The following is a 14,049-nucleotide window of genomic DNA, read 5'->3' on the forward strand; positions in this document are numbered from 1 at the left end:
ATGTATATAAGACTTGGTTATTTTGTTAAATTTATTTGGCCTAAAATGTTGGCCTTTAATATTTGATAACTCATTTTGTATAACGCCATCAATGTTGGCTAATATTAGTTAAATTATATGTTATGATGATGCATTTTGTGAGAGGCATGAGTTGGTTGAATGAGTGTGTAATGACCAAGTATGGAAAATGTGGCATGTGAATGGTTGTGTAAAGGACACGGCCTTAGACACTGGCGTATGCCCCTATTTCCAAAAAAATCTTCTAATGTTTTCCAAAGTTCTATAGTATGTTTTGGGCCTTGTAGATCCATATCAGGGACTTAGTGATGAAAATTGAAAAGTTTATTTTGGATGTAAAATTTATGTCTCAGTTTTGTACGATTGCATGTGTATGTTTCGGTAATGCCTTGTACCCTGTTCTGACGTCAAACACAGGTAAGGGGTGTTATAGCCCTTACTTTCAGTAATGCCTTAGCAAAATTGTACTTAATCTACTACTCAGAAGAGACCTAAAGTGACTTGTTTCTTTCGAGAGTAAGGTTTCAAGCTATCTGGCTTGTGTCAATAGGCCTTATCACGGTACCCTACATTGTTTTGTCTTCATTCTATACAAATGCTGCAGTATATCTAGAGTCTATTGTAAGGATTTGGTCGAATAGTCACTTGTGTCATTCAATTTTGTTCTAATTAATCCAACCTTTTTAGAATTCGGTTCAGTTTATGGGCTTACCACACATTCATCTATGTCTAGAGAATATATGCATACATTTAGGAAATTAAAAATTTAAATGAAACAATAGATTAAATAAATATATGTTTCAACAATTAAAGAAAATAAAAGTTTTCATCATGTGATCCCAACCCTATGAGATTTAGCTCATGGAATGGTGATTAAAATTCAAGTTTGAAATAACATCCAACATCCTTTTAATCAATTCAGTTCAAGGGAGAATAGATTAAGAAATAATGGAAGAACTTAGGAAGATGGCTGTCACCAAGTTAATCCTAAATCTAGCAACACAACATCTTGTAGTGGTTGAGAGGGACTGCCTTCGGTCTCCCTTTTTTGTCTCTACTTACCTACTACCCTCTATTGTTGCTTTGGATCTCCACACTTAGGGCTTCCTCCTTCGATTTTTATAGGCTTTTTATTTCTAGAATAGCTCCAACAGCCTATGATATTTTCTCCTCTTTTTTATGCAGATTTTTCTGATACAAGTAGAGTTGGGTTGAAACTAGTATGTGATGAATGTTGACTCGACCATCGTCTTGAATTGCCACGGTATACAAGGTGGAAAACTGTCCAACCTTTAATTTCTTTCTCCACATCCTGTACCTACCAATGACTACCAAACAAATCCTTCCGCAAACAAGTAAAAGTAACAAATAATAACATTTAAGAATAGTCCAATCTTCTTAATGTAATGCAATGAAAATTACGAATGGAACGTCATAAAATACAAATAAATTTACTTAAGTACATGTAATTAGCTAGGTCTAAAGGCATGAAATATAACTCTTTTCAAGATTTATCACACCCCAAACTTAAGTTATTGCTTGTCTTCAAGCAAAATATGCATGAATGCATGAATGTAAGAACTGCCATAGCAACATAATTACCTTTAGATTTTTAGACCATTTAAAGATCATTTTTTACTTTAGTCCTCAACAATCTTCTATGTCTAAAAATTTGATCAAGTTTCATACGCTTATTTAGCAAAGGCAATGTAGAAAATTTTGCCCTCAAAGAAAGAAAAATCCTAAGTACTCCTGCAACTTTCACTATAGCAAGTATCTCCAAATTTACTTAGTTCATCTTTTAACTAACTTAGTTTTCTTTATTATTTTGATTTTTCATCTGGCCTTATGCATACTTAAACACATACATATCTGTTTACTATGCCTATTTTTTACTAGAGGATTCAGCTCGTCATATGATTCTTTGACTCGACAATTACAATGGAGCATACATTAAATTGTCGAATACTCAATCATGTCACAATTTGAATACTCACTTATGAAGCTAAGGCTTTTGACTAAAAATATGGATGGAGCAAGCAACTACCCTTTAGCTACTCAACCTATTACTATAATGGAATGCCCTATACTACTTATTATTATTTTTTACAAACTCTTACTCAAACTTGCTTTTCTAATTAACAACACAATTGAGCAAACAAAATGTTGCTGACCTACTTAGCCGTTCTAAGCATTGGAGTATTTATGGATTTTTTAGATTATATTCTTTATTTTTCCTTGAATTTTCTTAAACATTTCCACTTTATTCATTATTGAATATTTCCATTGCACTGAGGTTAGCTTTAAGAATTTGTAAGCTTATTAAAAGAAACTTACTATAGATCAACTGTAATTGGATTTAAGATATCTTAATTTTAGGGGTCAATATGCAAGCAAACTATCCTAAGCTTACATCACCTAATACACTATCATAACTTTCTATGTATAGAAGAATTAAGCTCCTCATCGAACATCATAGACAGAAACACACTCATCACAGTCTAAACAATTCCTAGCAGTTATATGTCTGCTATGGAAAAATGAATGGAAAATGAACAAAAATACTAAAACATGCATGCTCAACTAAATATCTAATGCAATCTAGATGTACAATACACCTGTAACATCCTAAATTTGGGGCCTAGAAGAGTTGGGTTTTGAGTCTGGGATTCGAATAGAAGAAAACCTGAATAATTAGGAAGTTTTAAATATTATCGTTTAGAAAAAAATTATTTTATTAAATTACCACTAGAAAATTTTTACCGATTTATTATTACGGATATTTTAAATTTTTATGAAATTTTAATTAGTATTATTATTATTAGAAAAATATTACTTGTATGTATGTTTGAAAATTTTATGAAAATTACTATTATGTAATGTATTATTGATATTTGAAATTTTTATTATTAGATATATTTATAAAATTATTATTATTATCGGAAAGGAAAAAAATATTAGTTGTAATGCCTTGATTTTCGGATTTTTTTGGGTTTTGTGATTTTTAGTAAATCTTGAAATTTTCATGTTCTAAATATTGGAATTATGTTTAAATGTGTTAGTAGACCTTTAGAAGGCCCAAGACTAAGCTAAACACGGTAAAATATCAAGGTGGGATTTTTAAGTGAATAGGAAATTTGGTTAAGTGGGCTTTTAAGAAGAACTGCGTAAGTTATGACACAAATGAGCCTTTGGTAAAGTGGCTAAGTGACGCCACTAGGGAGCTATGAAGGTGGCGTGTAAGTGTTGGGGAAGACACAGGTTCGATTCCTTTGTTGGCAAATAGATGCATTTATTTTTAGTGCGGGAGGGTAAGTGTTGGAGTTCGTGGATTCTCGCTAGAGGAGAGTTGGATCGGTTTAACTGCTTGGATTAAGGAGTGATAAGGGAGAGATTTAAGGGATTGGGATGAGGCTAGGAGTTAGCCAATGGGGGAATTGAAGAGGGAAAATCGGCGGGGGGTTATGAGGGTAGTATTTCGCACTTAGGGTATTGTTGGTGCCGCTTTCTTACGCTTTTACACCTTAGGATTGTTCTTTTCTCTCTTTTCCTCTCTAGCCAAACTACCACCTCCCTATTCTTCTTCTTCTATTTTTTTTCTTTTCAAACTATTCATCATACCTACTATTCATCAACACTTTTGCGAATCCATAAAAGCCAAAATCTTGTGATCACTTGCTTGTGCCGATTTCTTCAAAGCCGTGTTCTCCTATGTTCTTTTGCTTTTATTAATTTACAAATTATCTTTTCTTAATCTCGGATTCCCGACGCAATTCTACTTCAAGGTTGTAGCCCGCATTATCATCTCCTTCATCATACAAAAGCGAAAAACCATAGAATTGGGGGCTTATAGCCGGAGCTTCAGAACTCCGGGAGTCAAGTTTTTACCATCGTTTGAAAGATAAATCTGCACCAGATTGCGTGGACATCAAAAAGGAGTAAGGGGTAAGTGTTCATCATCTCAGATCTGGTTATATTTTACAAAGCTAGGAAAAGCCGAAGTCCCTAAAATATAGAGAGGCTGTCGAATTGGGCATGTGGCTTTAAAGGTTTTTAACTAACGTTTTCTGTCAATGATTAGTGTCTTCTTAAGTGTTGGATTAAAGGTGTGGTTCATTGGAGCAATCAGATTCGGAGCTAGCTATCGATTTTGGCAAAAAGGTAAGGTTTCGAAGGCTTTTTAGGGATATGGTTCGATCATAGATAAGTAAGTTTTGGGGGTTTAGTGATTATGGTTTGTAAATAAGAACTATGCTAATCAATTGTAGGACATCGGAAGTGATCTCAGTAGCAGTCGTCGCGAATCAGGTGTGTACCGAACACCCTTCTTTAGTTCAATTCGGCAAAAGCCGAAATGCCGAAATTCCGGCCTTTCATGGTCATGTGGGTATGCGAATGCTCTCAAGTCATAGAATAATTGTTAGATCTGGCACCGCAAGGTGGTAAGCACGTTCGCGTGACGTTTTAGCGTATTTCGGAAAAAGGGGCTCGACGGGCCAAAACTAGGCCCAATGGGCTTACGGACCAATATGGGTAAGAGATGGGCAAATTAGCCTGGTAGGTAGATGGTGGAATCAAATTGCATAAAAATGATAAAAATTACTGAATTAGCTTGTGCACTAGCGTAGATCACGAAATTATCCCTAAAAGAGCAAAATTACCGAAATTACCCCTAAAGAGCATAATTACCGATATACCCCTAGGGTTTTAAATTGGCTGAACTGCTTGATTGATTACTACTGTATTTTGCATGATATGCATTTATTAATATCTGTTGCATGGGATTGGGGTATTAATGGAGGAAGTACTGAAAGTGGTTCATCCACGTCTTGGAGGCTTTGCCTCAATCGATGAAATTTGAGCTGACTTTCTTTACTGCCTGTGTGTGTAGAAATGGGTGGGTTGAGATATTCCCACATGGTGTGTAGGGTTGGTGCAGGCGGTGTAGCGGTTGGTGGGTTGAGTAGTCTCCCAGGATGGGCTTGCATTCATTATTACTTGTTGATACTCATATTCTTGAATCGGGCCTATGGGCCACACTGTTATGTAAAAAGGGCTAAGGCCTTGCTATCAGATTCGAAAAGGGCTTGACCATCTGTATCTTGATATCTGAATAGGGCTCAGCCCAATGGGCTCGAGCTGAATTGGGCTTTGGATGGGTTTCAGATACACCGAGTTTTCCCAAACTCACCCCCTTCCTCTTCCATCCTTGCGGTGAGCCCTAGAATTGGTGGACTTGGAGTCAAGGGATTCAGAGTGGCCATGAAGATTGATTGCCGATTTTAAATAAGTTTAATATTTATTTTGGATTATTTTATTATGCTTAAAGTTGTAATAAGGTCGCTCTTTTTAATTACTTATATTTTGGGGATTATTAAACTGGCTAGCACTAGGGTTCATTTTATAAAATCTACTTGTTTTTAAAAGATCACGATGACGCATAAAGTTTCCATAAAGTAAATGTTTTCCCAAGAAAAATAAATATTTTAAGCAAACGATTTGCAACCTTAATCATTTTCTTAAGTGGTCAAAATCAAACGGTTTTCTCAAAATTATACGAGATGATAGAGTGTGGCAATGGCGGTGTGCATGTCTAGTATTGGATCCGAAGAGCTTGGTACTTAAGCGGTCAAGCGGACTCACCTCCTCTTCTTCCCGGTTTCCTACCAGTGCGCACTTCCATTCACTTTAACTTACTTTTAAAAGTGTCTTTTACAACACCAACTCAGCTTTTCCAAACTAAGTGTTTTGAACGCATCAATGTGGCGCATCGCCCCCTTTTTTACAGGGTTTAAAATTTTTTTTTAAAAAAGGGTTTTTAAAAAAAATTTTTAAAAATTTTTAAAATATTTTGGGTATGGGTTAAAATTTTAAATTTTTTGGGGTTTTTAAAAATTTTTAATTTAGAAAAATTTGGGAATTTTGTTTTTGGATTTTGGTTTTAAAATTTTTAAAAAATTTTTTCCCTAAAATTTGGTTTTTTAAAGGGGCCTTTTAAAAGAAATTTTAAAAATTTTTTTTTAAAAAAATTTTTAAATTTTAAAAAAATTTTAAAAAATTTTTTAAATTAAAATTTTTTAAAAAAAAAAGGGGAAAATTTCGATTTTTTGGAAAAGAAAATTTTTTAGGAAAAGTTTTTAAATTTTTTTTAAAAATTTTAAAATTTATTTTATAAGGGAAAATTTAATGCATTATTTTGGGGTTTAAAAAAATCTAAATTTATTTTAAATTTTGATTGTAAATTGGGTTTTTCCCCTTAAAAGGGTTTTTTTAAATAAATAACCTTTTATTTTTTTTTTTTTTAATAACAAAATTTATTTTGAAAAAAAGCCCAACTGGACCGGGCTTTTGGGTTTTTTTTGGTAAATTTATTTTAAAATTAAGGATTTTAAAAAAGGGGCCCGTTTTTTAAAGAAAAAGGGAAGGGGTTTAGTTTTAAAACCAATTTAAAAACCGGGGGAAAAAACCAACAAAGGAGGGGGCCCCACCTTTTTTTTTTTAGGAAAAAACCCCAAATTTCCTTTTTTTTTCCAAAATTTTTATTTTTATCAAATTTTGTTTCTAAAAGTTTTTAAAGGTTTTGGGCAATTTTAAATTTTTTTGTTTTTCAAAATTTTTAAGGTTTCCCTTTAGTTAATTTAATTTTAAAATTTTGGGGGTTAAATTTTTAAAAAGGGAATTTAATCCAAATTGGGCCTAAAAGGGGTTTGATTTTATAAAACCTCATTTTAAAATTAAAAAATTTTTAAAATATTTTTAAAAAATTTTTTTTAAATTAAGGTTTTTGTTTATTTTAAAGGGTTTAAAAATTTTATGGGTTTAAAAATTTTTAAAAAATTAATTTTAGGAAAAAAAAATTTTTTAAATTTTTTGGGGAAAAATTTAAAAAAAAATTTTTAAATCCCCTTTTTAATTAAAAATTTTTTTTTTAAGGTTTATTTTATTAAATTTTATTAAATATTTTGGGGAAAAAGGGGAAGGGTTTTTTTGGATTTTTGGGTTTTGGGAAATTTAAAATTTTTGAAAATTTTTTTGGGAATTATTAATGTGTGAATTGGGGCCTTTTATAAAAAAAAATTAAAAATGATTTAAAAATGTAGGGAAATTGGTAAGTGGGCCCTTTTTTAAAAAGCTTTTTAATCCTGGTTGGGTTTAATGGGGGAGAATGGGGCCCAAGGTTGGGCTTTGTTGTTTGAGTTTTTCCCCCTTTTTTTAGTGAATTTTAAAGGGGATTGGGTGGGATTCGGAGGGGAGATTTTTTTTTTTTGGATTAAAAATGAATGGCGGGAATTTAAAAGGGGTAAACCCTAAATTTTTAATTTTTAAAGAAGAAAAAATTTCGAGAAAGGGTTTTAAGGGTAAATATTTAAGTTTTCCCCCTTTTCTTTCCTGTTCCCTTAAAAGGTTTCTTTTTTTAAAGGGTTAAATTTTTTTTTAAATTTTTTTTGGTTTTTTTTTCCCCTTTTTTTTTTTACTTTTACCCCACTTTTTTTTAAAATCCCCCAAAAAAAAAAGGCAAAGGGGATTTTTCCCAAAAAAAAATTTTTTTTCCCTTTTTTTCCCGGGTTAAATTAAATTTTAAAATTAAAATTTAATGGGATTTTGAAACGCAATTTAATTTTCAAGGGAAATTTTAAATTTTTTTTTTTTCCCCCCAAAAATTTTTTTGGGTTTTAAAAAAATTTTTTTTAAACCCAAAGGGATTTTCCCCATTTTTTGGTTTAATTTTGGGATGACCCTTTGAAAATAAAAAAAAAAAGGGGTAAGTGGTTTAATTTTAAAAAACAAAAATTTTCAAAGTTTTAAAAAATAAAATTTTCCCAAAAATTTTTTTTAAATTGGGTTTTGGTCTAAAGGTTTTTAACAAATCTGGTTTTTTTCCTTTTAAGGGGAAAAGTTTGGCATTAAAAGGGAACCCGGGGAAAAGAGGGATTCGTTTTGAAAAAATTTCAAACTTTTGGGAATTTAAATAGAAAAATTTGGGGTTTATTTATGTTTAAAGAACTTAAGGTTCCCAAGAGAATCGATGGCCAGGAAAATTTAAAAAGGGTTTAAAATTTTAAATTGAAAAGGAAAGCCTTTTTTAAAAAATTTTTTCCGAAACCAACTTGGAAAATTTGTTAAAGCAAAATTAACGGGAAAAAGGGGGGAAACCCAAAAAAGGGGGCCTGGGAAAGGGGGAAAACCCCTGGTTTTTAAAAAAATTTAAAAAGGGAAATTTATCTTAAAAAATTTTTTAAAATTAAATTTAAAAAGAAAAATTAAAAAAATTTTTTTAAATTTTTAAATTATAAAGGGAAATTTCGAAATTTTTTAAAAATAATTTAAAATTATGGGTTTAAATTGGGTTTTTTTTTTAAATTTTTAAATTTTTAATTTGAAAAAAATATTTTTATTTTTTTAAAATTTTTGGGGTTTTTTGTTTTTAAATTTTGAAATTTTTGTTTTAAATTTTGAATTTATGGAAATGTTTATTTTGAAATTTAAATGTTTAAAAGGGTTTTAAAAAATTTTTTAAAAAATTTTTTTTGGGTTTAGGTTTTATTTTAAATTTTGGGTTTGTTTTGGGAAACCCTTGGGATTTATGGGGCTAAGGGTTTTTTTTTAAAAGGGCTTTTTCCCAAATGTTAAAAGTTTGGGTAAAATGGGAAATTTGGTTAAAGGGGTTTTAAAGAAATAAGTTTTAAAATATTTTTAAAGGGAGGAATTTAAATAGAAGGGGTTTAAGTGAATTGGGTTTTTCCCCTTTTAAATAAGGTTTTTTTTTTTTTTTTTAACCCCAAATTTTTTTTTTTCTTTTTAAATTATTTTAAAATTAAATTAAAAACCAGGGTTTGGGGAAATTCATGTTTTTGGGTTTCTTAAACCGGTTTCCTTTTTTTTTTTTAAAAATAAAATTTTTTTTTTCCTTTCCCCTTAAATATTTAACCCCATTATCAAACCCTTTTTCCAAAAAAAAACCATAGATTTTGGGGTTTTTATTTAAAATTACAAACCAAACCTTAAATTTCCCTTTTTCCCTTTCCCGGAAAAAAATTTTAAAAATTTTCCCTAAAATTTTTTTAAAAAACCCTTTAAATTTTTAAACCAAATTTTTTTAAAAGAAAAGGTTTTTGGGTTTTGGGTGGTCTAAAATCCTTTGTTTTAATGTTTGGTTGGGGTTTTAAAATTTTTTTAAATTTTGGAATTTGGTAATTTTTAAAAAATTTTGGGTTTGGAAGGTTTGGAAAAAATTTTTAAATTTTAAAAAAATTTTTCAAGGGCGGGGAAATGTTTTAAAAAAATTTTTTTCAAAAAATCCTTTTTGTCAAAACCCATGGGGAAATTTTGGGGAAGGGAAAATCGAAATTTAACCCAAAAAAAATTTTAAACCCGGGAAAAAAAATTTATAAAATTAAAATTTAAATTTAGGGTAAAAAAATTAAAACCCCTAAATTAAATTTTGGAAAATTAAAAAAAATTACATTTTGAAAGGGATTTTTAAATAGGGTTTAAATTTGGAACCTTTGGATTTTAAAATTTGATTTGTGATTTTTAGGGGGTTGGATTTGGGTTTTGGGGGGAAACTGGGTTTCCCGATGGGCTTGCCCAAGGCTTTGCGGGGGTTTAGGGGGTTGGTAAAAAGGGTTTGGGTTTCCAAAAAAGGGGTTGGGCCCCTCTTTTTCCTTAGGTAAAGAAAGGGGTCAAAATTTCTTTTAAAAAGGGTTTCTCAAACATTTTAAACCCCCCCCATCCCCAAAAAGGGATGGGAGGGAAATTCCCCAAAAATTTGGAAAAAAAATTTGGAATTTTATCTAAATTGAAATTTGTTTTAAATTTAAAAATTTAGAATTTTGCATAAAACCTTTTTTTAAAAATTTGGGAAAGGGGGTTTCGAAAAAATTTTTTAAAAGAATAAATTTTAAAGGGAAAAATTTTTTCCCAAAATATTTTTTTCGGAAAAAATTTTTTTAAAAAAGTTTTAAAATTAAATTTTTAGGATTGGGTGAGGCCGGAAATGAAAACCCCCTTTTTGGGGTTTTTTATAATTTTTGGTTTTAAACCCCTTTTTTTTAAAAATTTTTCCTAAAATTTTTAACCCAAATAAATTTTTAAATTTTTTTGAAATTTAATTTGTTTAAAATTTTTTTAAAAATTTTTGAGTTTTTGAAAAATTTTAAAATTTTTTTTTTTTTTAAATTTAATTTTTAAAAAAAAATTTTTTTAAAAAAAATTTTTTTAAATTTTTTTCGAAAAAAAAAATTTATATGCCCTTAAACCCCAAAATTTTAAGGTTTTTATTTTGTAAATTTAAATTTAAATTTTTAATATAATAAAATTTTAAAAGGTTATAAAAATTAAAGAAGAAATTTTAAAAAGAAAATAAAATAAATTTTAATTTGAAAAATTTGGGTTTAAAAATTTGGGTTTTGAAGTAAGTAGGCCAAAAGAGCTTGGTAAAGGGAAACCCCGAAAAGGAAATAAAATTTGGGGAAACCTTTTTGGGTTGGAAATTTGGGGGTTTGGGTTTAAAAAAAATTTTTAGAAGGGGGTTTTGGAAAAAGGGGGATTTTCCAAAAAAACCCTGGGGGGCATTAAAATGGGTAAGGAGATTTGGGAAATTGGGGGTAAAATTGCCGAATGATTGGGAAAAGGAAAATTTTAAGGAGGGGTTTTTATTTGAAATTGGGTTTTGTTTTTTTTTAAAAGGGCCCTTTTTTTTTGTTTTAACTTTTTTTTTTAAATTTTTTTTTTTTCCCCTAAAATTTGGGGTAAAGGATTTGGATCAAAAAGGAAATTTTAAATTTTAAAGTTTTTTTTTTTAAATTTTTAAAAATTTAAAATTTTTTTTTATTCTTGAATTTTAAATTTTTAAAATTTTTAAAGTTTAATTTTAAAATTTTAAAATTTAAAAGGAAAAAAAAAATTTTTAGATTTTTTATATTTAAATTTTTTAAATATAAATTTTATTTAAAAAAAAAATTATTAAAAAAAATTTTTTAATTTTTATTTTTAAAAATTTTTTAGTTTAAATTTTAAAAATTTTTTTTTAAAATTAATTTGAAATGTTTAAAAAAGGGGATGAAAAAAATTTTAAGGGGTTTTTTAATGGGATTTAAAAGGGGCTTTTAAAAAGGGGAAGCAAAATTTTGGAAGTTTTAAAGGTTTGGGTTTTGTTGGGGAAATGTTTTTTTGGGGAAAGGTTTATTTTTGGGAAATTTTGGATTTAAGGGGAATTATTTAAGCTTTAAGGGGTGAAGGGTTTTGGATTGGGGGGGATTTTGAATGGGGAATTAAAAGGGAAAATCATTTGGGGTAGTTTTGGACTTAGGTTTGTTTGGTTTTTCCGAAAGGTTGTTTTCTTTTCTCCCTTTTCCCTTATTTTTCCCTCCCCACTTTCCCAATTTTTCTTTCCCAAACCAATTAAAACAAATTTTGGGGATTAAAACCCCCGTATTAAAATTTTTCTTTTCCCTTTCCCCCTTTTCGTTTTTAAACCCCTTTTTTAAAAAAAAATTAAAATTGGGGCCCCTTTAAAACCCTAATTTCCCAAAAAAAACCCATTTTTGCCTTTAGAAAGGGAATTTTTAATTTTTAAAAAATTAAAATTGGGGAAAAAAAAGGGTATAAATTTTGTTTAAATTTTTCAGTTTTGTATCCCAAATTAAAGGCTTCAATTTTGGGGGGTTGATTTCATGTTTTGGCCAAGGTTTGGGTTTTTGGGGGGGTTATGGGTTTGATTTTAAATTTTTGAAAAAGGTTTCAAGGCCGGGAATTTGTTTTAAAAAAGGGGAAGGTTGGGAAATAGTTTTTTTCCCCCAAGGGTTTTTCCCAATCGGGTTGGTAAACCCCTTAGCTTGGGACAAAATTTTAAAACACAGGTTTTCCCAAATTTAAACCCTTTTTTAAAGGGTGGAACCCCCCAATTTCGGGAGTCAAAACAAAAAGGGAAAATTAAATTCCTTTAAAATAAAAATAAATTTTGGGTTTTTAAATTTTAAAGTTGTTTAAGGTCCCAAAAAAATTTAAAATTTTTGGGGTTTTAATTCCCTTTTAAATTTGGCCCGCTTTTTTTTTGGTTTTTAAAATTTAGGGTTGGGGAAAGTTTTGGGGTTTAAATTTTTCCCAAAATTTTTTTTTAAAAGGGTTTGGGAATTTTTAAAACAATTTTTAAAGGGTTTCCCTTTTGGGTTTTCTCAAAAAATTTTTTTAAGTTTTTGGGTTTTCAACCCCTTATTTGTTTGGGGGGAATCGAAAAAGGGTTATCCGGGAATTTTTTTTTGGTTTTTTACTTTGGGTTTTTTTAATTTAAAAATTTTTCAAACCATCCTTTTTCCCCATTTGTTTTAAAGCAAGGGGCGATGGGGGCCCCGGGAAAATAAAAATTTTAAAATTTGGGTTTTAAAAAAAAAGGTTTTTTTTTTTTTTTCCCAGGTTTCTTTAAAAACGGAACTTAATAAATTATTTTTTGGGAAAAATTTCCACTTTTTAACCAAACTTTTTTTTAAAAATTTTTAAAAAATGTTTTAAGCAATTTTATGTCGGGTTTAAAAAATTTTTTTCCCAAAACCCCCCATAAGTTCTTTCTTATTTAAAATTACCAAAAATTTTAAAAAAAGTTTTTTAATGGGGTGAATAAAAAATTTCCCTTTTAGGGAAAAAAAATGGTTTTTCTCTTTTGGGTTTTGAAAAATTTTTTTTACAAATTGGGAAAAAAAAATTTTTAAAGGGGTTTCCTTTTTAAAAGGGGTTAAAATTTAAAGGGTTTTTTTAAAGGGGAAAATTTTTAAAATTTTTTTTCGGGTTCCCATTAAAGTTTTTTGTGTATTGGGCATTTTGGTTTTTTTTAAAAAAATTCTGAAATTTAAAAATTTTTTTTTTTTTTAAGTTTTCCCCAAAATTAAATTTTTGGCTAAAAAGGAAAAATTTTAACCAAAGGTTTATTAATTAAATTTGGTTTCAAAATTTAATAACCTCCCAAAAAGGGTTTTGTTTTACAAAATTTATTTTTTCTTAAAAATTTAAATTTTTAAATTCCCTTTTAAAATTGCTAAAACTCAAAATTTAAAGTTTTTAAAAGAAGGGTTTTTTTCCCAAAATTTTTAATTAAATTTACCTTTATTTCTATTTAATTTATTTTAACAAATTTAAATTTAATCCAAGAAAAGTTTCCAAATTTTACTTTTTCCAATTTAAAAAAATTAAATTTTAAAAAATTTTTAGTTTTAAAATTTCTTTTTAAAATTTTTGAGGGTATAATTTTAAAAATTCCCTTTTTCCAAATAAAAATTATCTATCGATTTTGGCAAAAGGTAAGGTTTGAAGGCTTTTTAGGGATATGGTTCGATCATAGATAAGTAAGTTTTGGGGTTTAGTGATTATGGTTTGTAAATAAGAACTATGCTAATCAATTGTAGGACATCGGAAGTGATCTCGATGGCGATCGTCATGAATCGGTGTGTCTAGAACACCCTTCTTTAGTTCAATTCGGCAAAAGCGAAATCTTAGAAATCCGGCCTTTCATGGTCATGTGGGTATCGAATGCTCTCAAGTCATAGAATAATTGTTAGATCTGGCACGCAAGGTGGTAAGCACGTTCAGCGTGGCGTTTTAGCGTATTTGGAAAAAGGGGCTCGACGGGCCAAAACTAGGCCCAATGGGCTTACGGACCAATATGGGTAAGAGATGGGCAAATTAGCTTTAGGGTAGATGGTGGAATCAAATTGCATAAAAGCGATAAAATTACTGAATTAGCTTGTGCGATAGCGTAGATCACGAAATTACCCTAAAAGAGCAAAATTACGAAATTACCCTAAAGAGCATAATTACCGATATACCCCTAGGGTTTTAAATTGGTGAAGCTTGATTGATTACTCTGTATTTTGCATGATATGCATTTATTAATATATGTTGCATGGGATTGGGGTATTAATGGAGGAAATCTTGAAAGTGGTTCATCCACGTCTTGGAGGCTTTGCCTCAATGATTGAATTTGAGCGACTTCTTTTTAACTGTGTGTGTAAAATTTGGGTGGGTTGAGATATTCCCACA

This window comes from Gossypium arboreum, chromosome 10 (assembly GCF_025698485.1).
Source record: "Gossypium arboreum isolate Shixiya-1 chromosome 10, ASM2569848v2, whole genome shotgun sequence".
Lineage (NCBI taxonomy): Eukaryota > Viridiplantae > Streptophyta > Magnoliopsida > Malvales > Malvaceae > Gossypium > Gossypium arboreum.